This window comes from Tympanuchus pallidicinctus, unplaced genomic scaffold (assembly GCF_026119805.1).
Source record: "Tympanuchus pallidicinctus isolate F22 unplaced genomic scaffold, pur_lepc_1.0 scaffold32, whole genome shotgun sequence".
NCBI lineage: Eukaryota > Metazoa > Chordata > Aves > Galliformes > Phasianidae > Tympanuchus > Tympanuchus pallidicinctus.
Genome location: NW_026294750.1, coordinates 79538 through 102578, shown reverse-complemented (window position 1 = coordinate 102578; position 23041 = coordinate 79538). Strand labels below are relative to the sequence as shown.

The window sequence follows — 23041 nt, the reverse complement described above, 5'->3', positions numbered from 1 at the left end:
TCTGAGAGCCGTTCCTCACAGACTGCCGCTGGCAGATGCTGGGCACTGCAGAGCCTGTTGGTGCGGAGGAGGTAAAGCGCTGCTGATCTGTGATGCCATCTGATCTGTGTGTGTGCAGGGTTTCCCTGTGTTTGTAGTTCTCAGTGTTTGTGGCCCTGGTTTTGTTCAAAGATGTCAGACCTCCGTGCGCCTTTGTTCCCCCTCCAGCTGGTTCTGAGAGCCCTTCCATTTTTGAGAAGACTGCGGGTTTAGTTCAGCATCTACTGATGTGTCACACAGATTCAGGGCTTTCAAGAAGTAGCTTCTTTGAAGTGTTTAAGATGGTGAATTCTGCTAGACAGAGCGCTTGTCTGATCCGACCTCTTAACCCCAAGGCTCGTTCTGCAGGTCCCGATGATGGCACAAGCATTAAATAGCCTGGAGCTCGTCGCTGGGGTAAGGCTCCGCATTGGGCTGTGAAGGGAGAGATGGAGGAGGGGTTTGAACAGTGTTGTGCAGGAATGGAAAGCTAGTGAGAGAAGAGGTGTGTTCTGAGAGCGAGGGCTGCGCGGCTCATCTCTGTTCTAACAGGAAATGCACAGCAGAGCTCTCTGCTCTCTGTTCTTTCTTGCAAGGTTGCTGCCCTTCAAAGTGCGCTGTGGATGGGCAGCATGATGACAGCCCAAGGATGGCAGCAGGAGATACAGCACATTCCTGTAGGTGTCCCTTCTTATGGCCCAGGCTGCTCCTTGCTTTCCCCAAGGTAACCCATTATCTTTCCAGTACAGCCCACCCATAATTCCCTCAGAGCCCCAATACCTCCCTCAATACTTTCCCTGCAAGACCTCAGTAGCCACCCTATAGCCCACCACAGAACCCCATAACCCCTTAATGACCTCCTCAGACCTGTTTGTGGAATGCATTCATTTATTCCTCCACCATAGGTGGCCCCAAACCTCACAGACCTCCATAGTCCCCAGCAGCACCCCATATCCCCCACTAGACTCCAACTAAACCCCATTATTTCCTCCCTCAGATCTCCCTTACCACCTCCAGGAAAATTGTCACGTAATGAAGCAGGCTGGCAGAAATGCATTTCAGGAAGGTGAATGAAGCTTCACACTGTGAAGGCACATGGTGTCTCACAGCTTTTGTACTTTATAATTTAAAATGCATCTCCAGTCTTTTCTTTTTTCTTTTTATAAAACTACTGAAGTCACTGTGCTTTTTTCATTCATTTTGGTGTTCTCTTTAAGCCTGTGAAATCTGTTATCGAATAGCACTGTCATCAAGTATTTTTCTGCCTTGCCCTTCCTTTTGTTATTTCTTTCGTTTTATGTCTGGCCTATTTTATTTTGCAAATAGAAATGTTGTATCCATGTTCTCGTTTAGTAAACAAATGATGACTTGTTCTGATCTTCACTTCTACTTGGGCATCCAGCACAGCATTTAATGGATTTGCACAGGTTAGAAACAAGCAAATTTTGAGAATTTTTTTCTGTTTTGTTGGGAAGAGATTAAGACTGGTTGCACAGTTTTGAAAACTCTGCTCTGCAGACCAGCTACACAGTAATGTCCTGCTGACACGAATCCTGAACTTGTCTGCCCTCAGAAAGTCTTCCTGGATGTTTCTAGAAGGTTGCTAATATTCTTGGCACTCTTGGCCTAGCTGAATTTTATTGGAAAACTCCCACTAGCTTAGCAGGACTGTCTTCTTATTTTCCATGTGAAAGAACTGGATTAGTATTTTTCTTGCTCTCTTTTTTGGATTTTTCTAACAATCTCAAAAGCCTGTGAAGCATGGCTTCTTCACAGCTTTCACACCTGTTCAGTGGCTCTATGTATTTATGCATTTATACATGAAATGAGCTTTATTTGTTTCTGCAATGTTGTTTTCACCTAACATATGTTTTAGTCCGGGAGTTAAATCTGAGTTGTTTATTTACTGCTGTGATAATGCTGAGGATCTGCATGAGGCACTGCAGCAGTGCAGTGCACGCTTACGCTCTCAAACCTCAGGGCCCCCATCCCAAGTGATAATGCAGATAATCTGGGGCCTTCTTAAATTCCAGCACCATTCAGAGGCTGGCTTACCCACAGCATGCTCTGCACACCACTGTTTAGATATGCACACAAAAAAGCTGGGCATCTGCAAGGCTGAAAACGAGTCTTTCAGTGCTTATTAATTTTGCTCCAGGCCTTTTACATTAGTAAAGTATTCAGAAGGAAGGGCTAAAATACAAAGCTGCCACCACTTTCTCTAATTAATGCATGCGAAGCTTCACATCTCTAATTACTGAGCAGTGTGTGCTGTGCAAATAAAAGCCCAGAGTCCAGAGGATGTGTAAGGAACTCTGAGCTCTGCACTCCCTGTGCAGTGCAGTCTGGCAAAATAAACTTCTGGCATTCGCTGTTCAGAAGTGCAGTGTGCCTGAAGCAAAGTCCTTGCAATTCACTTCTATTCAGCGAAGGATTCCTCACCTGTTTGAACAACTTGAAACATTTTAGAGTTGTGGAACACTTTTGAAAAAGGAAGGTCTTTAATATTGATATTCATGCCTATTTAGATTATCGATTTTCCATCCAAGCTCAGCTACTGATGGTTATGCCTGAGTAAGCCATAAAAATCAGGTCTTTACTGGATACATCCCATGCCAAATATTGTTGCTGTGTTGTTTTTATTTTCTACAGGTAGGATGCCGCTGCATTTACAGTGCAATCAAATGAGAATGTGACAGAGACTCTGTAAGTGGTGGATTTTGCTTCTTTTCTAAAAAAAAAAAAGAGTGTAAAAAAAAGGGTACTGTTTTTTGCTTTGTACAAAAATATTTGCTCCTTTGTACAAAAACATGGGTGTTTTCCATCCTCTAATTCATTAAATCTTGACCTGAAAGAATAGGTGGATATACCATTGCAGCTGTAAATCTGTACTTTCTGAAAGTCTTTCACTAGGATAGCACTGCAAAAAAGGAAAAGTAGGTTGCCTAGATACTTTTAATTTTTGAAGGTACAGTCAGTTCACTTATTTATTGCACTTAAGAAAAGCAAGAATGAGTGCTTTGGTCCAGTGTACAGCAAGGAAGTGCTCACGTGTGCTGTTGGTACACATACCTCTAATATTACTGCAGCTTTATCTATCTTCCATATTTTAGTAGGTACCATCTTTTAAGGGGGGGAATATTGTTGATAGTGATCATACTTTGGTGGTTTCTGGGCTCCTCTTGCTGAATCCAGTTAGCCTGAATGAAGGATATGGAGTGGCAGCATTGCTGGGTGAACGCTGCTGTTACTGAGAGCAGAAGAGTGATTCTGTCTGTTGATGTGACTTTGGTCACTGAGCACCGTGAGAGCATTCTGAGTATTTGTGTTTGTAGTTCAGATGGCAAGTAGCCTAAAGACTGCTTGTGCACAAGTGACTCAGCACATCAGTGCAATCTGCATTGTAACACATTAACTCTGATTTTAAGCCTGAAAGTTCCTTCCAGTATTAAGGCCCAGGAAACTCATTAGCCATCTGACCTGGGATAAACCTGCCTTTTGTTTCTCATTACAATCTTGTTTTTCCTTTGTGAAAGTCCTTGGAACTGGTATTATCACACAAGACATATTCTGCACAGTGTGGTGTATTATAATGAATGTTTCTTTATTCTTTGCCAAATCCAGAAGGTGGTGCTTAGGCAGATTTCTCTATACCTCATTAAAAATAAGCCTGCTAAAGGAATAGATGAGGAAAGAATTGAAAGGATATGTTTTGGTGTGGTGGTGGGTTTTTCTGTTTGGTTTTGTTTTGTTGTCGTTTTCTGAAAAATGTCAGGGAGCAGATTTTCATATTTTGAATTATTTCAGAGATGTCTCTTCATTACAGAAGGCCTTCTGAGCAGCTGCATCTTATCAACTGCAAAGCAGCTGGATAGCTTTTGAGGTTCATATTATGCTGAGCAATGTGTTCATGGCAAATTGATCTACTGGGGTTATTTAATCTGGCTGAGTCAGCCACCTTTATAGATGCAATATGCTGAGCACAGCTTGCAGCTCTCTCCTTTAGCTGTGTGTGTTTGCAAGGCTTTGTCCCCAGCAGAAACAGCACTTTTGCTGGGAGCTGTTTTGCTGCAGGACCAAACATCGTGCAGGACTGGTGATGTTTACTAGATATGCTTCCTAAAGAATAAGCATAGGCCAGAATTTTAGAGGGTAAGAATTGCAGAAGAAGCATGGCCCATAAACGGAAGCTTTGTAGGTGATTGAGATCTCAGGATGCAATAAGCATTAAAAGAAACTAGGGATTACTTTTTTTTACTCAGAAGGTGGTGAGGTACTGGAACAGGCTGCCTGGAGAAGCTCTGGGTGCCTCTGGTCCTGATAATCCTGATCTAATGGGTGGCCTGTAGAAGGGGGATTGGAACTGAATGGTCTTTAGGTCTCTTCCAGTTCAAGCCATTCTATGATTCTATGATGTTCGATGTCAGAATTCATATAGTTAGTAATTGCCTATGTGAAAACAGAGTCTGCAATGTGTTTCTTACCTTCAACAGAGAAGGGATCTTTTTGTCTGAGAACTAGTGGAATTAGGGGGATAGGGGATAATTTTAAAAAATCCTGTTTGAAATCATAATTTGGGACACTCCTCACTTTGCCCTCACTTTCTAGAGCATTTCTGAGCAAACTGAGTACTTCTCCCCCATTTCTGCTGCTTTCAATAGTTCAGGAAGCTAGCACTCTCTTTCCTTGCAAGAGAGGGATGTAGGACTGACTCAGTTTCTGTGCAGAACACTGAGAATGAAGATGCTCTGTAGATGATCATTAGTAATGTAAGGCTGTCCTCTTCCTGGCAAAGCCATTGGCACTGATTCTGCCAGGAGTGAAGCAGCACTGTAATGCCAGGCAGAGCTCCCATTCCCTTCTTCCCTGCCCACCATCATGTGCTCCTCAACAAATTTTCCACTGTTTACTTAGAAATCCGTAAAACAAAAGACTGAGGCTGAAGAAGCTCCACCTGGGGAAGTCAAGGTGGAGGAAACCCCTGCTGCTGTGGGAAAGGAGGCCATCCCTGCTGAGCCAGATGAGCCAACAGAGCAGGCTGCGGTGAGTGATCTGTCCCCCATCTCCCAGCCTCATCTGGGCCATCTCTCATCACAGTGAGTGTGCCTGCTGTATTTCAGCCATCCCCTCTGTTCCTCATCATGGCTGGTTTTGTCAGCGTTCAGCTGTGTCACAGCATGCCTCTCCAGCAACTTTTGGTCCCAAAATGTCATTCCTTTTGAGACTCGCATTTTAGCTGGAAGTTCACCTGCATGGTCTTACAGGCAGTCAGAGGTCAGTGCAGAGCATCAACAAAAGGTTTTCAGATATGCAGATAGCCTTGCATGGATCTTTCTGTGGAGCTGATTGTGTTTCACATTCCTGCTAGGGGCAATAGCTCCGGCACTACAAGCCTGATTGTGACATTTATTAACATAGGGGAACAGCGTTAGGAAAGCGTACAAACAGAAGTGAAGAGTAGCTTGGAAATGGTCTGATGCTCTACTCAACCAATGTCAGGTTGGTTGTGTGCTGGTGGTGTTGGACCACTGCAGAAGCCACTCATGATACCACGCAAACTGTGTGCAGCAGAAGGCTCTGGAGTACAGCTGTAGTTTAAAGGACTTCTCAAGGACAGAGAGATGATTTTGCCTGGATAGTTGCAACTGCGTCACTGGATTAAAAACTGGTATCAAATGTGAATGAAATGAAAAGGCAGGCTGAGCTTTAGTTGCAGCACCTGCCTGGTTATCATTTCTCCCTTGCTCCTATCTTCCTAACAGGGTAAAAAGAATTTGTTGTAGATGGAAATGGGGACAGTTTTCTGCATGCTGTTCTGGAGAACTTTGAGAGAGAGGGAGGATGATCCCTGTCCTTGTCTAATCCTTCCTATTTGCTCTGGATTCCTACCTGTGAGAGCAGCATCGTAACGGTAGAGGAAAGCAATGCCAATGTGTTCCTTAGAATTATGAATTGGACTTGATTCTAATTAAATCATGAATTTTGCGTGTGTTTAATTTTAATTTACTCCTTGTTCATGTCTATAGTAAACCCTAGAGCGAGTGACCTCAGCATCATCTTCTTATAATAAGAGACACAAAGAAAGGCCCCATGGTCTGCAGAGATCTGGCTTTTCCCCATGCGTGTTTTCTTTTGAGTTGATCTAAATCACTGTAATAACTTGTCCACTCTATAGCAAAGCAAACAATGAAGCTGCCTATCTGAAGCACGTTGTTCCAACAGATCGTTGTCAAAAATCCTCCATGGCTAGGCAGAGTAAATTTGATGGTTTGGAATAAAGAAGAAAGGATGGTGAGTAGAGGAAGGATGGGACATCAGTCATTGGTCAGGAGGTCTCTTCTGGTACTCACTCTACTGAGTGGCAGTAAGTAAAGTGAAGAACAGGTATCAGAGAAGCTTATAAGGTTGTTTTTGTATGGTTTGAGTTTGTTTTTTCTGTAAGGATTTCAGACAGGAAAGAAAAATTATGACGGAAATATTTTTTTCTAAAAGGAAGCCAACTGCTTTTCTTGTACGAAGACAAAGCTCCAAAATCTTCATTGTCTGAGTGCTAATTAGATGGCAGGCTGAGGTGCAGCACCACTCATCCGTTCACTGGCCCTGTCCTGTGACCTGTTTTGCTGCCTCACCATCACTGAGGCATTCTCAGTCCGTGTTCTTTCATGCTCCAAATGGCTGCAGAGCTGTTGGAGAGGAAGACAGTGAGAGAGGGGCAAGTGAGTGGCAATCCAGGAGGAAGTCATAGGTATTAAATAGAAGTCAGACAGTTCTGACTGGGTTTATTTTCATTTTCTGTTACCTTTAGAATACAAAGTTGTCTTTACCAATTTGGAAGAGATGTCTAGGAAAATGAGCTCCGTGTTGATTTCTTAAAAATTCAGAAGTAGAATTATTCATTTGGCTCTGAGGGGCAATGATTCCAGGAATTGCTTTCCAGGACTTGCAAAGGACAGTCTTGAACATCAGGATTAACAACAGCCGTGATCAAAGCTGAGGACATTTCACTGAGATGCAGAATATGAAAGCATGTCATTTCTCAGCAGCAGTTCAGTGTTCATTCACTTTGTGAGTGACTTAAAATGAGTTACTTAAGACTTGAGTTAAAGTGTTAATGAGTTAAAAGTGGAGTGGAAAAATATTAATAATATCTTTCTGATAGGAATCTTCTATTGATTTTAGTAATTTCAAGTTTGTGGTGACAGCCCCTACTCAGCACGATTTCTCTGTGATGAATTTACTGTCAAGCCACGTTAATTGGTAGAATGTATGGCAGTCATTAGTTGTTGCAGGAGCTTTGAGTAAGTTTTCTGGTAGGGCTCTCATTTAAACTAGGAGGGGTAGTGCAGAGAACAGGGTACAATTCCCTGCGCAGGAGTTTTGGGTTCTGTTACTTACAGTTTCATAATCAGCCTGAAGTGCATTGCCAAACACTTCATTCCAAGAGCTCATCTTAATTGCTGCATGGAATCTTACTGCATGTCCTTGTTGTGATCCATCGGTGCCACAGAACAAATAAATTTCTGTTAGGTGCTGGCAACCATTGATTCTTATTTTGGTTTCAGGGAACAAAATTTTTCACAGTTAGAGGGACAGAATCACCACGTGGTGCAGAAGAGCTGAAGCAAATGGTAAGAAGTCCTTCTTGTGTGGACTTTTGTCCACAGAAACTGTTTTGTTTCTTCTTCCCATAGTATGTAAAATCCAAAGGATGCAGTCTAAAAGATATTGTTTATTAACCACTGATTGATTTCAGTTTCAAATAATAATATCCCTCTCACCACGTCAATTTTTCAAAGTCAGGCAAAGATGACAAGTATACAGAACAAAGAGAAATCGTAGCAAGTCTTGTTATTTTGTTGTCCTATCTGTGAAATGCTGCACCCAGAGTTCACAGCATTACTCAGAGATCAGCTATTTTGACTTCCAGATGCTCCTTGGTTTGGAAAGAGCCTTTCTGTGCTTTGGGTCTGATGCTTGCCTGGACTTTAATATTCTCTCATTCCATCAGTCAGACACTCAGCTAAACACAGTGATTTTCAAAGCTTTGTGTGGGCACATATGAAACTGCCAGCTGGAAGCTCTCTCAGACACTGAACAGTGACAGAGGCCAAGAAAGAGCCTTCAGCTTAGAGATGTCTAATGATGGCTGAATCCCACCGTAGGTACAACTCGTGGCACCCAAACTGCAGACTGTATGATCTGGGAGAGCAGTGCAAAGAAGAGTGGTCAGCTGTGTCTGAAAGCTGAGCGTGGAGCCAAGTACAGGTACAGCACTGGAGTATGAGGCCATTTAAAGGTAAAATATTTCTTTCAAAAATGGGGGAGAACTGATGTAGAACAGTGTTCTTCTGTTCTAAGTCAGCAGAGGCAGATTGCACTCTGTTTATGGAACTGCAGCATTACTTAGGCACTGTTTCAGTAATCCTATTTACTAGACATTTATGCCTAGCATGGCATAAAAATAAACATTGCACTGCCGTGCTTCCCTGCTAAAACTCAGTCATCCTTACCATCCCAACTCCTAACTAATCAAAAGATCAGTGCTGCTAACTTTACCAGTACAAAATAGTCCTGAAGAAGTAAGGGCAACTCTCCTAACCTTTCTCTTTCCCAAAAAATTTGCTTCCAGTTATGCTTGAAACGAGCCCTCATTTAAAAGTATATGTATGAATGCATCAAATTTTGGAATGAGGCCCAAGCTGTAAGCTTGGTTGATGGAATTCTTATGGGAAAGAGTTTCCAGGTTACTGAAAAGAGAAGGGTAGGGACAAACACATTCCTGACATAGAGCAGTGCTCATTTCTGAAGGCAAATTGACTTCTAAATACAGCTTATTAAGAAATTCAGCACTTTTTAATAGTACAAGTCAGAAAAGTGTTTCTGTACCAACTTGCCATTACCATTAGATACACAGCTTTTATGAGGCAATAGAAATATTTGTTTACCTCTCCTGTTAAAAAAAAAAAAAAAAGAGCAACATGCTGTAGCAAGCATGCATGCTTTGCTAGAGTAAGAAATAATTCTATTTTGCAGTTGAAGCTTGTGGGATTTTTTTCTTTTTAAAACCCTCTACAGCCTGTTTTAAAATTAATGTAAAAATCAGGTCTTCCCAGCATGGTTTGGCAGCTTGAAAGAAGAATTAATCCTGTATGTATAAAAGAAGAGGTGATGTCACACTGCAGTTTTAGCAGGATAAAGCTGTGAGGGGTTTGCATGGTAATGCTGCTGTCAGCAGCTGCCTTGCCCTGGCACCTGATGAGCTTAGAAAACACATGAGTGAAGTGAAGTTTGGATATAACGCAGCATCCTTTTATTAAACAAGATGATATGCAGGCATTTCAGATGAAACGTGCAGGAATTTTGTTGTGGCAGGTGTGTGGAGCTGGAGGCTGAGCACTGAGGTCTGATCACAAGTGCTAAAGATGGTGATCTGATCTACCTGCACTCACACAGATCTGCATGACTTATCTTCACCCTTACAGGGCTTTTGAAAAATCTGACGTATTTGCAAAGCAAAATCTGACATGTTTGCAAAGCAGCCTCAACATTTATTAGTGAACAAGATTTCTATAAGGGGGCTTAGATTTACTTTTCCTCTGAAAAGCATCTTTAGAAATATCCTGCAATCTGCAGGAAGCCAAGACTGAGCAGAAGAGAAAAGCACTTCCAAGTCTTCCAAACGAGACCCCTGTACTCATCACTGGTGAGGCCGCACCTTGAGTATTGTATTCAGTTTTGGGCCCCTCACTACAGGAAAGACATTGAGGCCCTGGAACGTGTCCAGAGAAGGGCAACAAAACTGGTGAGGGGTCTGGAGCTCAAGTCTTATGAGGAGCAGCTGAGGGAGCTGGGATTGTTTAGTATGGAGAAGAGGAGGCTCAGGGGAGACCTCACTGCACTGTACAACTACCTGAAGGGAGGTTGTGGTGCAAAAGGGTCTGGCCTCTTCTCCCAAGCAAATAGTAGGATCTGAGGAAACAGCCAGAAGTTGTACCAGAGGAGGTTTAGGTTGGACATTAGGAGAAACTTCTTCTCTCAGAGGGTGGTCAGGCAGTGGAATGGCTGCCCAGGGAGGTGGTGGAGACGCCGTCCCTGGCAGTGCTCAAGAGGCGCCTGGATGAGGAGCTACGAGATGTGGGTTAGTAGCTTGTGGTACTAGTAGGAATGGGAGGGTGGTTGGACTAGATGATCTTGCAGGTTGTTTCTGACCTTGTGATTCTGAGACATGAATTACAGCCATTTTGACTGTTTGTTGACCTGAACCTCTTGATCCAGGCTAAGCAATAGCCAGAACTGAATCCAAGCTCAAGCAGAAGGGATATTGCTGAATCCCAAAATGCTACAGTAGAATTGGAAACCAGCAGGGGCGCAACTGTCCCACAGAGTTTAGGAAATTGTACATTTTTTTCTCTTCCAAAACCTGGAACTCGTGCAGTTTTACAGCTTCTGTAGGAAAGGATCTTGTGTTAGATCCCATCTGTGCTGTAAGAAGTATTGTTTGGGGTGGAGAGCATCACTGTTCAGAGCAATTGATCCCTTGAACATCTTCATGGGTGCCAGATTTAGAGCCACTGACACATGTCTGCTGTTTTAAATGTCAGGCACCCACTGCATGTACAGCTGAGTATGGACCTGGAGGAAAGTGATTCTGCACAAACTGATGAGCTTTGTGACCCACCTCTTTGAACAATCCCCTGCCGTGTGTTTCAGCCCAATGTGTGTGGAAGAAGTGTTCCAGAAAGTTTTCCTGCAAACTGGTGAGTTGCAGGGGCAGCAGCAGGTTATGATGGGAACATTCTGAGTCTTCGGTGGGAGAAATTTGAGGTAGCTGGAAAACTGTAAGGTCAGCAATGTTCTGGGCTGTTGCTTAACAAAAACATTCATCCAGTATGGTGCTGTTATGAGAATACTGACAGCAAAAGTACATAAAATTGACACTAGCACTTCCAGTGTGGTGATCATTATGTAATTAACAGGCTTTATTTCTTTATATGTTTTTTTGCTGTGTTCTTGTTTTGTTCTGTTTTTGTCTTATAGCTACCTTTATTTCAGATATATAGCAGCGAGAATCTTTCCACTCCCTGTATGCTGTCCCATTTAGTTCCCACCATTCATTTCATCACATCCCATACATGCCATTCTTCCACTAAGCTTGATTAATGCCAGTTTCTCTGCAGTCATTCCCTCAGCATGAGTAAGATGGTGACCATATTTCCTCTTTATCCAGGAGAATATCGAGGCAGAGATAAGGAGACAACTGGAATTGCTGCGAAAGAGAGCGAGGTATGTATGAGCAGCCTCAGGAATTTGGTTGTGCTTTAATATCTTCAAGAGGAGCGTGGCAAAAATATATATATGTCATCTGCATGTAATCAATGTGCAGACAATACAATATGACTGTGACCCAGCTGTGGTACCAGAACATTTCTCATTCAATGCAAGACCTACTTAGAAACTGCCTGTTGCAGTAGTACTGACTGATAAATATTTTGGGACAGAAAACATACAGATCCATGAACAGAAAGTGGTATAATGCTGTTTCTATTGACATTTGTGGTAAAGAGAGAATATGCTGCATAGATTCACAGTAGCTTTTACATTTTCCTTGAATTTGTTTGTTGAGCCTTCCTCTGAACATCTTTAAAAAGGAAAAGGAATTTTGATTCATCATTTGTTTTTCCTTGCACAGCTGCAAATAATCATGCCACAAGTTCATTTTCTAAAATACAAATCTGGCACTGAATTTGGTAAATTACAAAGCAACTGAAAAACTCAGGGACATACTTAATTTCTCTTCAGGTGGGCATGTTGAAATCTAAGGGTGGTATGGTTGTATTTTGCTTATATAAAGCAAGACACTCTCAATCCTTTTGTACAGAATTGAAACTGTAGTGTTTTTGAGTGTGCATGGAGAGCAGCAGAGGAAGAAGAGCTACCTATTAAATGCAGGAAGAGAGGTAGGGAATGAGAAAGAAATTGTTACTCCTCATTGGTAATTGCTTAGAATCTGTATCTCTGAGCTAATGAACTGTTGGATTATGTTATTTGCCTTAGTGCCACAACATATACAAGCAGATTGTAAACTGTGTTCTACTTGTTTTGGTTTCATGGTAGGCTCAGCTGTCCAAGCTTGAGTTTGTTACACTGATGTGAGCATGCATCAGCCTTTCTGCAGTCTGGGATATGTCCATGCTCTGTGGCTACCCAGGGTGCCCCGTGTTGCAGGGAAGCCAGATGTGCAGCCAGCAGATGTCCGTGCTGGGCAGCATGGCTGAGCCAGGATGAGGTCCCACTGCCATAGGCTGCTTTCTTCCTGTGACCCGTAGCCCTGCCTCACTGGTGCCATACTCTTCACCAGCCTGCTGTGTAGAAGCCAGGGGAATTACACTAAAAAGAATTTATGGGATGGGAGAGGTAGATCAAACCCAGTTTCTATAGCTACTGGTGCTGATGTGCTGCAAATGTGAGTTGCACTGCTTCTCTAGCATTGTCTTATCACTGCCAAGTCTGGGCCAAGAAATGCCTTGCTCTGCCCTGAGCACAAAGGCTAAGCCTTTGAAATACATCTTTCCTCTGTTTTCCAAACTAGGTGCCCTTGTAGAGTAACTTTTATCTGGTCAGTTTAACCTGCTTAGAGGAGCAGTATTACTGAATGCAGAAGAGATGCTGTCAGGGATCAGGCTGTTTGCTAAGCTGATATCCTGGCTCCAGTGGAGGACTGTCCTTCTGAGGCAACTTTCATAACCAGTTCTGCAGTATTACTCCAAAAGCCTTCCAAGACTCTGCAAGCAGTTGGTGTGCTCACTAAAGCATGATAATTAGTTCTTGATCTTATATGAGACGGCTGAGCTGTAATTATGACTAACTGTCCTAAAAATTACCCAGTCTTTTTCTAAATCAAGCTGTGGAGCAAGATCTTCAGCTCTGGAAAATGGGGAGAGCTCAGTGAGCTCCTCCCAGACCCCCAGCTGCAGACTCGGCTGCTCTCCTCCTCTTCATGGCCTCATTCTTGCTGCTGCTGAATCTGGGCTGACAGTTATGATCCTTTTATTATCCTTATTTAGTTATTAGTTATATTAGTTATTATCCTGCACTGAGCTGACAGTTATATTAGAGTATAATGCAGCCAGCTGCAGCCTGGGTAAAGAAGCATTCACTTTTACTGCAACTCAAAGCCACGTGGCTCTGTTATCACAGCCTTCATTACATTGGATGGCCCTTGTTTTTTCTCCTGTGTGGCTGTGCAGATTTCAGTAACACTTCTGCAGATAGCTGGTTTAGGATACTCTTAGTCTGTGTGTTGTTATGGAAAACAGGTTTGTAGAGTTGGTTCTCAAAACGAAGACAGGAAATACCTGCAAGTACGTGGCCCATTGCAGCTAGGTGTGGGATTCTTGTTCTGATTTCAGTGAAATTGAGTCTCCCTCTTTTTAGTTCAGTTTAGTTTTGTGTTTTTTTTTTCTTTATCAAAGACATTTGATACTAATAGTGAGATTCATTCAGCACTAGCACACATGCTTTTGTAAAAGCCATTTTTTAATCATCTATCTTGCTTTGGTTCTGTATTCTAAGGCACGGGAAATACCCAGTTCTGCATATGTGAATGTGCTGTGCATTCAGTGAGTTACAGCTACAGCTGTTGAGAGCATCACCCTTTCAATGCTGACTATTTGTGAGCTGACTCATGTAAATTAAAGTTCTTCTCCACCGTAAAAGAAAATTGGCTACACAAGTCCAGTAAATAGAAAATAAATGTTGATCCTAATCACAACAGGCAGCAAGATCAATGTCTGCAGCATGCTGTTAGAAGCACATGTGATGAAATCAATCTGATAGGCATTCTGTTCCCCTCCTTTCATACTGGTCTCTTCCAAGGCTTTTACAACCACCATTTATTTGAGTACTAGCCTGGGTCAAGACTGCTAAATTGGTAATACTCTGTGAGACAGGTTTGCATGCCTTACAAGTGACAGGAGAAGATGTCAACACTTGTCCATATCTTTTGATAATACTTCTGTTTGTGGCAGAGCATCCTTCCCTAGCAGAATTTTCAGTTCAAGCTAAAACTTCTCCAGTGGTTTCTGCAAAACACTGGAGTATTTCCTGCTTTCAAGGACTGCAGAAGAATTTATTTACCACATCAATTAATGTCAGCCACTAGGGGTGGATATAGCTGAAAAACAGTGACTGAAGAATGATTGTGAACAAATGCAGGCAGTTCAAGTTGAGCTCAGAGAGCTGCATTAGTCTCATTCATGGGTGGAAAATCAAACTGAGGAAACAGAGCATCAGGCTGTGAACTGAATTTCTGCTGAACTTAGCTTGATGCTGGTACCTAGAAAACAGCTTTTCTTTAGTGTTAAAAATGTCCTGAAGCCAATTGAATTGACAGAATGTGTTTTTTTATTTAACTTCGTCATCAAGCCTCAAGATGAATCTACAGCAAACTTAATTCAAGTATATAACTGTAAAAAAATACCAGTGTGTACCAACACAAATGTTGGGGTGATACATAAATTACCTCTGCTGGAGGAAGGATTTAGCAATGGCCTTCAGGAAGGTACTTTTCTATCCACCTTCCAATTACTGAAATAAAATGCATACTGACTTTTCAACACAGACTAATGACAAATGATTCAGTCATATCAAATCTACTTGGGTCTTTATTTATGTTTCTTTCTTCTTTAAAATGAGCCTAGCTATAGGCTAACATTTTCTGATACCTGATGACATCTGCATATTTCTACCCTTTATCTAGCTATAGGGTGTATTTGCTTCAGCTAGCATAGCCCAAGTTGCACATCTCTGTTCAAAAGAACTCTAACTAATGCTCTCGAAGGCAGTCCAGGTCTAGAGATTGCAGACAGCAGCTGGAGCAGACTTGCAGCCTGTTCCCTAGAGCAGACTTTCAGTAGCAAAGGGGACCTCCGGACAGTTTGCCAAGCTTCAACTCACCTTGAACCTGCAGGGAATTTCTCACACCACACAGCTTGGAGGCAAATCAGCCCTGAGAATGCAGTCCCATAAGTGTTCCAGAGAGCAGTGGAAGGAGGCCATTGTATAAGCGTGAGAAAGAAGAGGCAGTGAGAACACATGAGCCTTGAGAAATTTTTCCTACACTAGCAATACCCATCTGAAACTCTACTGCATGTTGACAGGAAGGTTTTGTAAATGTCCCTCTCCTGCCTGTAAATCAGCTTTGTCGTGCAAGCCTACCCCTGTGCTCCCTACATGGTGCTTCAGGTATAGGATGGCAGCCTCCAGTGTTGCTTTCCCCCTTGGGTCAGGAGAAACCCCAGTGAAACCAAAGCCAGGGGCCGGCAGCACCTAAGAAGATCACAGAGTACAGGATATCTCCAGCTGATATGCACAGCTCATGTCCTGAAAGGTTTCTCCTTTTATTCTGCAGGTGGTGAGTGCTGCAGATGGGGCGGTGGAGTGGAAGACAGTGTGGTGGTGGCAGCAGGAGCTGGTGAGGGTGCTGCTCCCATGGGACAGGAGGCTGCTGCTGGAGGTGACAAACCTCAGGGAGAAGAAAAGGAGATTGATATTTCTCAGGTACCTCATGTTGTTGTGTGGGGAGCGTTAGAGGAATCCAGCCAGATCCAGCAGCTCCAGCACAGGCAAGGCTGATGCAGCTCCATGCCCCAGGGTCCAACAAGCAGTGAGGATGAGCATGTATTCTCAGTCAGTGCGCACACAGAGCACACAGACATATTTGTACACACACAGACAGCCATGGGAATCAAAGACAGGCACACGGGGTACTCACACAAACACAAGCATTACCAGAGGCCTCATCGCGTTCACCTCTGGCTGAGCAGGTAGAGATCTACTAGTGAGAATACATATATTCATATGTGCATGCTGACAACACTCAAGTCCACTCACCTGAGTGTCTCCAGTGGCTGGCACCTGGATCTCTCCTGTAGCTGGCAGATGGGCACACAGGCCCTCCAATCCACGGTCTGAGCCTAGTGTACACACAGGCAAGAACAACAGACAGCCCTCACCCTGGAGAGGAGTTAGCAAGCAACTTAGTGAGAAGATAGGACAGACCACACTCATCAGGTGCAGCACATGGCCAGATAACATCTGAACTATCCACTGCTTACATGCAAGCAGCCCATTTATGCTGTTATCTGTGGCTTTGTTGTCCCACACTTGTTCCTCCCCAAATCACCCCAATCCACCCACTGCTTTTGGTTTCTCCCTTAAACATCCCATAGTAAGTCTTGTACAGTAATGTGTCCCATGGCTCTTGGCAACAACCTCCCTCAGTCCTGAAGGTGCTCTGGCGTGTGATGGATTTCACACAGACACTGGGACAGCCCTGAAAGAGGTCCAGGTCACTTCTGCTTTTCAACTTGTGTTCCTCTAAGCTCTTAGAACTTTTACTTTTCTGCACAATTATTGTTCTCTGTCTTGAGGTAAGAATCCCACCTGCAGCAGAAGTAAAGAAACATGTTTTTCAACTTGAAATAAAATGGGAAATACTCTTGTGCTGCTTTTGTTGTATTTTATTTCTTTTCCTAGGAAAAGGTTAGCAGCATCCCTTCAGTAGTAATGGAGCCAGCATCAAACAATGAAGGGGAAGGAGAAGAACATGATGTCATCATTAACGAGTCCAAAGATGCTGCAGCAGAGATGGGCACTCAGGCACTGACAGTGAAACTTGCCAAGCTGGAAGTGAGCAGAAACCAACTGAAGAAATCCAGACTGCACCTTCTCAAGATCAGCCTGCATCAGCAGGAGGCACAGCTTCTGACATGCCACTGGGCTTTCTCTTTAAGGTCTTCTTGTTTGCTGTTCTTTTAGACATCTTTTCACATCTAGCTTCTGTGGATGTGTCTGAAAATTGAGGCATTACGATGGTTTACTGAGGCCAAAGGACGCCTGGTTTCACAGCCACATGCTTGCATGCACATGCACTCACCCAACCTTTGGTTGTGTTTCTTCTCCATACATGAATTTTGAGAAACATATTTTCTGCACTTGGATTTTGTTGGTTATATCCCTCTGTAGCTGTAAGAATCATTAGAGGTCTCCTTTCATCTTGCCAAGTCAGTACTGACAGTGAATCTTTTAAGTAAAATTTCACTGCCAGTGATTTAGTCACTAATATCACACGATCATTTGCTAACAGTACCAAAAAGGCATTTTTCTGGCCTGAGAATCTGTAGAGGAAGTTCCAGCCCTATTGAAATCTGTGGGACTTCAACAATTCACTGTAATGAAGTAGAAGTGTCCTTTTTTTGTCCTTAGTATTACTGTACTTACGAACTGTTAGGGTATTCAGGCAGAAAAGCTTAATGAAGCTGCAGGGAAATCCTCTCCTTGGCTGGTAAGAGCCACAGAGATTCCTGGTTCACAAGGTTCTTTCACTTCAGAATCAGTGAGCAGGAGAAACGCTCCTTGAGGCTAGATGAACTTTATGTGCTTCCTGCTATCGTTTGCATACTTCAGACTAGTTAGTCCCATAGCACTCCATAAATATGCCATTCCTTCTGATCCAAGGTCACTGGTCAAGATTTTCAGCAAACAGTGAGAATGGCATTAAGGTTAGAGTGACTGGTATTGTGCAGTTTTGGTGCAGACCTGCTCATCTGTTGTTCATCGTTTGTTTTTTGTCACGCTTCCTTGAGTCGAACATAAGTAAGAAGCAGCAGAATGCACCACTGCCATCTGGTTCTCGATGCTGTATTGTTTCATTATTGCAGTGACCGCGGAACTGTCTGTGCTTTGAGAAAACTAGGATAGTGCCTCTCTTCAGGAGGAAGAGCTATTTAGTTAAATGGTCTGTTCAGGACAGTGTGCTAACCCCACAAATGTTTTAATGATCACCTCTTTGACAGAGAGATGTTTTTGGCATTCCTGTCTGCCAGTGAATGGGAGTTCTTTCCAGGACAAACAGGAGCTGTGGTTCCCATTATTCACTTCTTTTGTCTTGTACTGAAACTGGTACTGTACCTCTCACTCTGATTTCCAGGGATGTTTACATCAATCACAGTATCCAGCAGACAGCATAAGGAAGGGTCTGAAGGGACATTTCCTGTGATTCTTTTCCAAGCTTATTAGCAAAATCCTGCCATCCCTCTCCTCGGGTCTAGTCATGATAGTGGGAAATGAAAGCAAGTTCCTTGCACGGTAGGAATAATGTAACAGGACTTGTCCAAGAGGCAGCATCTGTGGGATTCTGCAACCTTGGGAAAGGAGGTTTGGTTTCTTTCAGTAGTTTCAGGAAGATTTACTGAAGCTCTACCTGTTTCATGAAGTATGATTAGAAACTTTGATGTGAACATTAACAGCTTGAATGTACTATGTATCTATGCCCATATATTTCCATAAAGAAAGAAGTGAAAGAGTACATTTTTCTTTTTTCACAGTGTCTCTGTTTTGATCATTTCTGTACATTTGGTATTTCCTTTAGGTTGAAGCTCTGCATGATTTTGAGGCAGCTAACAGTGATGAGCTTAATTTAAAACAAGGGGATATTGCACTAGTAATTCCTTCTGAGACCACAGCTGATCAGGTAACAACAACATGATTAGTTATTTCTTTTGCTAATGTTTCCATTTGTCTCAGTTTCCTTCTCTTTATAGTTAATTTGAAATGTTGGTTCAAAACGCCTTTACTGTTAAGAAAAGACCAACATTCTTATTTTGCCCTTTTACTTGGTTTGATTTGTGACCAAGCAGCACAGCTAACTAAGCTAAAGTCCCAGGTATGTACTGCCAACAGGATCCAACTTCAGTGCATTTTTCTAGGGCTCTTTTATGTTACTTTGTAGTGAATTTTATACAGGCTTACATACAGACACAGGCTGAATACAGAAGATGGCTTATGAATTGTGCACCCTGCTATCATGTTGTAACACTGGGTCGGAACTGACTGTATTTCCCCACATGTTCAGTGTTTTACATGGAGATCTGGGGAAATATGCATTTGCCCAGAGAGAGCACTGAGACTGCACACCAACAGTTCTGTCCTGCAGCCAAATGGCACAGAGGTGTTCCTACATGTCCTGTGTGCCTCTTGGAACCTGAGCCTCACACAGCTGTGCTCTTGAGCTTTGTCTTTGGTGCAAGAGCCTAACCGTTCAGTGTCATTTAAGATGTTTTATTTTGTCTTAACAGCGTGTTTCGGGTTAATTTTTAAACGATTTAATTCCACACATTATATTGATTTGCAGTCAAGTGAATGAATTTTTTACCTCCTCTTTAAGAGCAGCCCATCTTGTACAATTTGTATGAGCCACTTTGTGGCTGCAGTGGCAGGAAGTGTTGATGAAAAGCATCCCATTGAACTGGGGGCTGGGAGGTTGGGCTCTGGACCTGCACAGTGAGACAGCCAGGTCTCTGCTCCGAATGAAGAGCAGTTCTTAAAACATGCCCAAATGCTGTCAGCGCTGACAAGCTGAACTCTCTCTTAATGCAAGAGACAAGTAATTGCTTTGGGTTTTGATTCTTTTTTATTATTGCTTCTGAATAAAAATTATTTTTACTTTCCTTTTCACTGGGACACTTTGTCATTTTGTAGGGACAGATCCTCTTATGCTTACTCAAACTGTGCTGCCTCACCTCTTGGGCTGTTCAGCTGATTTCATTGTCAGTATTTGCAGAACCTACTCTAAGGATATAAAAATAGGCTGTCTTCAGTTATTTTTTCTTATAATGTTTTGTATTAAATCTATATAACCTTCCCTTGGTGAATCCATTGATTATTTTTCTCTTGTGGTGTGCATCCAAATCCCATTAGTGTTCATTGGAGTGAATCGTGTGCAGTGATGGAGAAAATGAAGCCCCATGTATTTGTGTTGCTGAGATCATTCTGCTCATATCTTTATTACTCAGTGCATATTTGCCCTTTGTGTTTCACATCACCGTAGAACTCAATTTTTCTCTTACCAGATAATTTGTTGATTTACAGAGAGTATTTGATCTTGGTTCTTTTTTCTCCTGCAAAACTGATCTAAAACCATCATTCTGAGATAGCTAGTGCTGTCAGCCTGTGCTCCCTGTGCAAAGCCAACTCATCCCAGCCAGTGACTCCAACTTTTATCCATAATTGTTGAGTTGAAGTCATCATCCATTACAACTTCAGTCCTGAGCAGAATCTACTCTGTCCATGGTAGAAAACTTCAGTTCCCCCACCTCAGGTTTTCCAAAAGGTGAGCTTCAAAAACGTGCTGCCAGTTACTCCATCTCTCTTTGTCCTGTCTGTAGAATAATAATGAATCAGCATTAGAAATTAGAAATTCCCTGTTAATCATCACTTTTCTCTGACTCCTGTTCTTAAAAGGAACAAAGCACAGAGTTAGCCATGTGGTGAGATGAAAATAGGCTGATCACTGCAAAAATACTGCACGGGTTTTATTCCAGGTGAAATGGATAGCACTTAGGAGAACCCAGCACTTTCCAACAGGAAATCTTCCTTTTGATTCATGGATTTGGATTGCAGTATTGCATGTCAAGATCTGGCTTAGGCTGAAGCTTCCAGGAATTTTTGGAAAAGGTTGTTGAGTATCAACTGACTTTTAGTTTCTAGCAATTATGATGGCAGAGAAAACAAGAACTGTTATTTCTTCTGTCAATACAGGAATGAGAGAAAAGAACACTCAGAAAAAAATAATCAGATGAAAACATGGATTTTTTCCCCCTCATCTGTGGCATTCTATAATGATTCTAGCACAGTGCTGTGCTCTTACTGTGTAAGTATCCCAATACTGCTGTGAGAACTTCGCAAACATCTCCTCGTGCATTTGCACAAATGCAGGTTTGCTGTAACACTGGATGACTCCAGAGGCTGATTATCCAATGTTCAGTTCAGTTGGAGGTTAGGTGGGATAAAGGCCATCTAATGTGCTCACAGTCTCACAAAACCATGGCAGAACAGAGAAAACAGTCTGTGCAAAATCAGAGTATGCTATGTAACAAATCACCACTTCTTTTAGCCGTATGACTCTAAAACTTCTCCAGGCCTGGAGTATGCAGAAAGGAATGGGAGAGAGCTGACCCTGAAGATGCTCTGTCTTTTCTCTTTCAGGAGGCTGCTTGACAGGCATTAAGGAATCTGAGTGGCTTCAGCACAGAGATGCAAATGATTATAAAGGACTTTTCCCAGAGAACTTCGCACGCCACGTGGAACAGTTCTTCTCACAGGCATACAGATGTGGTTTGAAGCTCAGTCAGTGGGCTCTTCACCTGCTTGAAACACAGGAGCCCACTTTTTCTGTAGTTCAGGCTGTTAATGGTTTACAGATTGGTTGCTTGTTGAAGCATATCAAAATGAGCACGAGTGCAAGCAGTTAAGCTAGCCATTTCTGAGGCAGTGCGTGAAAACAAATCAAATACAAACAGAAATGTCCTCATTTGTTCACATGCACGTGGCAACGGGTTTGTTTGTGCTTTGCCAGAGCTGTGGTGATCCTGTGTTTGGTCCTTTCCCATGAAATCCAAAGTTAGCCTCCTTGATAGCAAAACCTGAACTCTGCACTCAGTGCATTGTATTGAGTTGCACTGCAGAAAACTTAATTAGTAATCCTGTAGTAATGAGGTCAAACTACTACAAGTTTCACATGTTTAAAAAATATAATTAACTGCTGCAACGTTTTTCAGTGTTACCTTTGGAGTGCACAGTGTATCTACATGGGAACTTGGACGTGTGTCTGCAGGTGCATGTGGGTATGTGTGCGTCTCAACAATGTCATGCAGTGCTTTGGCTGTGCAGTGTCATCAGTGCATGCATTGCTCTCCCACTATCTGGCATTACAGACAACAGTTTTATTCCAAAGCAGAACCAGCTGCTCCATTGCCAAAGCACTGCACAGTATCCATGTTAGTGATGTGAGATTTTCATTCTGAGATGATGAATGGCATCGTTTTCAAAGCTGCTGAACCTTTGAGAAGGCATGGCTCGGTTTCCTCTTCCGGCTGCAGTAGTTACAGTGAGGTAATCTGGAAGGGGAACTGTTATGATGCTCATGTATACTTTTTTATTTAATTGGCTGAATAAAAAAAACACGACAAAGTTAATCTCTGAGAAATAAACATGTTTTCACAACAAGTATTTATGCAGCGTACCTTCACAGATTCTTTTAAGGATTTTAGGTACATAATGTATGCTGTATCAAAAAGTCACCTGTAACTTCTGTTTTCCAGTGCTGTGTCATTAAAAATAAACCTGTGATCCACAGATGCTTCATCTGTGATGCTTTTGAAGTTGTGTTACAATGAATTTCACGTGGTTCCTGTGTTCTATTAGGGAATCTAACTTTAATTTCATGCCTCTTTTCCCAAAGAAGCACAGCACAGCTGGGGCACCATCTCAACTCTTGCTTTCAACCCCCAGGTTCCAGCAGGTCTGACTCCCAGCTCAGCACATCTCCTGGCTGCTCCTCCTGGAAGTGGGCTCTGGCCACCAGCAGCAGCAGGGGAACTTGTCTGTGCCCAGCTGTCACTCAGGCTGCTGCCTTTTATTTGTCTCTTGCTCGTCCATTGATCTTGTGTGAAAAGAAAATTCTCCATCACTCTGCTCTGTTATGTTTGCAAGCAAGGCAAATTTTTCTATTGTATTCTTTTGTCTGTTTGTTTGTTTTTTGTTGCTGTTACGTTCAAGTGATGCCCTCCTCCCCAGAGCTGGATCAGCACAGAACTGTTTCCCACTCCTACATTTCTCTGTTTAATGCACTGTATTGCACTTGGTGAATTACCAGATTTTATGCTTTCCTGGTGATTGTGAAGCAATAGCCGTTGTGTCTTGATTTCTCTAGAGACTTATTACTGCCTAGGGCAGCACACACTGCTAACCTACAGCAGCTATCATTTCTATTTCTGCACTGAATGAACACTCAGAGTATTTAGGGCCCTGATGTCCCGATCCTGTGGGCTATGGACGCTGTGGCCTTGGAAATGAGACAGAGTAACTGAAGATGGAGGAGCGTTTCATGAGAGTGAACTGATCAATTGTGTATCTGCAGCTTCTCTCTAGTTTGCAGCCTTTCACGAATAATGGAAGGTGTGCA

At 42.7% G+C, this 23041-nt stretch overlaps 1 long non-coding RNA gene across 15 annotated transcripts; it reads left to right on the top strand.

Moving 5' to 3' along the window:
- Nucleotides 1-1176: 1176 nt before the first annotated feature.
- Nucleotides 1177-22214, top strand: LOC128088045 (uncharacterized). 15 transcript variants are annotated; one of them, XR_008210144.1, is made up of 11 exons: nt 1177-2724; nt 4933-5061; nt 7581-7646; nt 8181-8314; nt 10620-10775; nt 11246-11301; nt 11897-11975; nt 16555-16811; nt 18449-18550; nt 19929-20188; nt 20320-20610. It is a non-coding gene; the product is annotated as an uncharacterized LOC128088045 (long non-coding RNA). The 15 variants fall into 15 exon arrangements; XR_008210136.1 differs by lacking the exons at nt 1177-2724; nt 4933-5061 and adding exons at nt 20617-20728; nt 21064-22214 and having other exon boundaries at nt 7148-7646; nt 20320-20532; XR_008210138.1 differs by lacking the exon at nt 4933-5061 and having other exon boundaries at nt 7416-7646.
- Nucleotides 22215-23041: the final 827 nt, after the last annotated feature.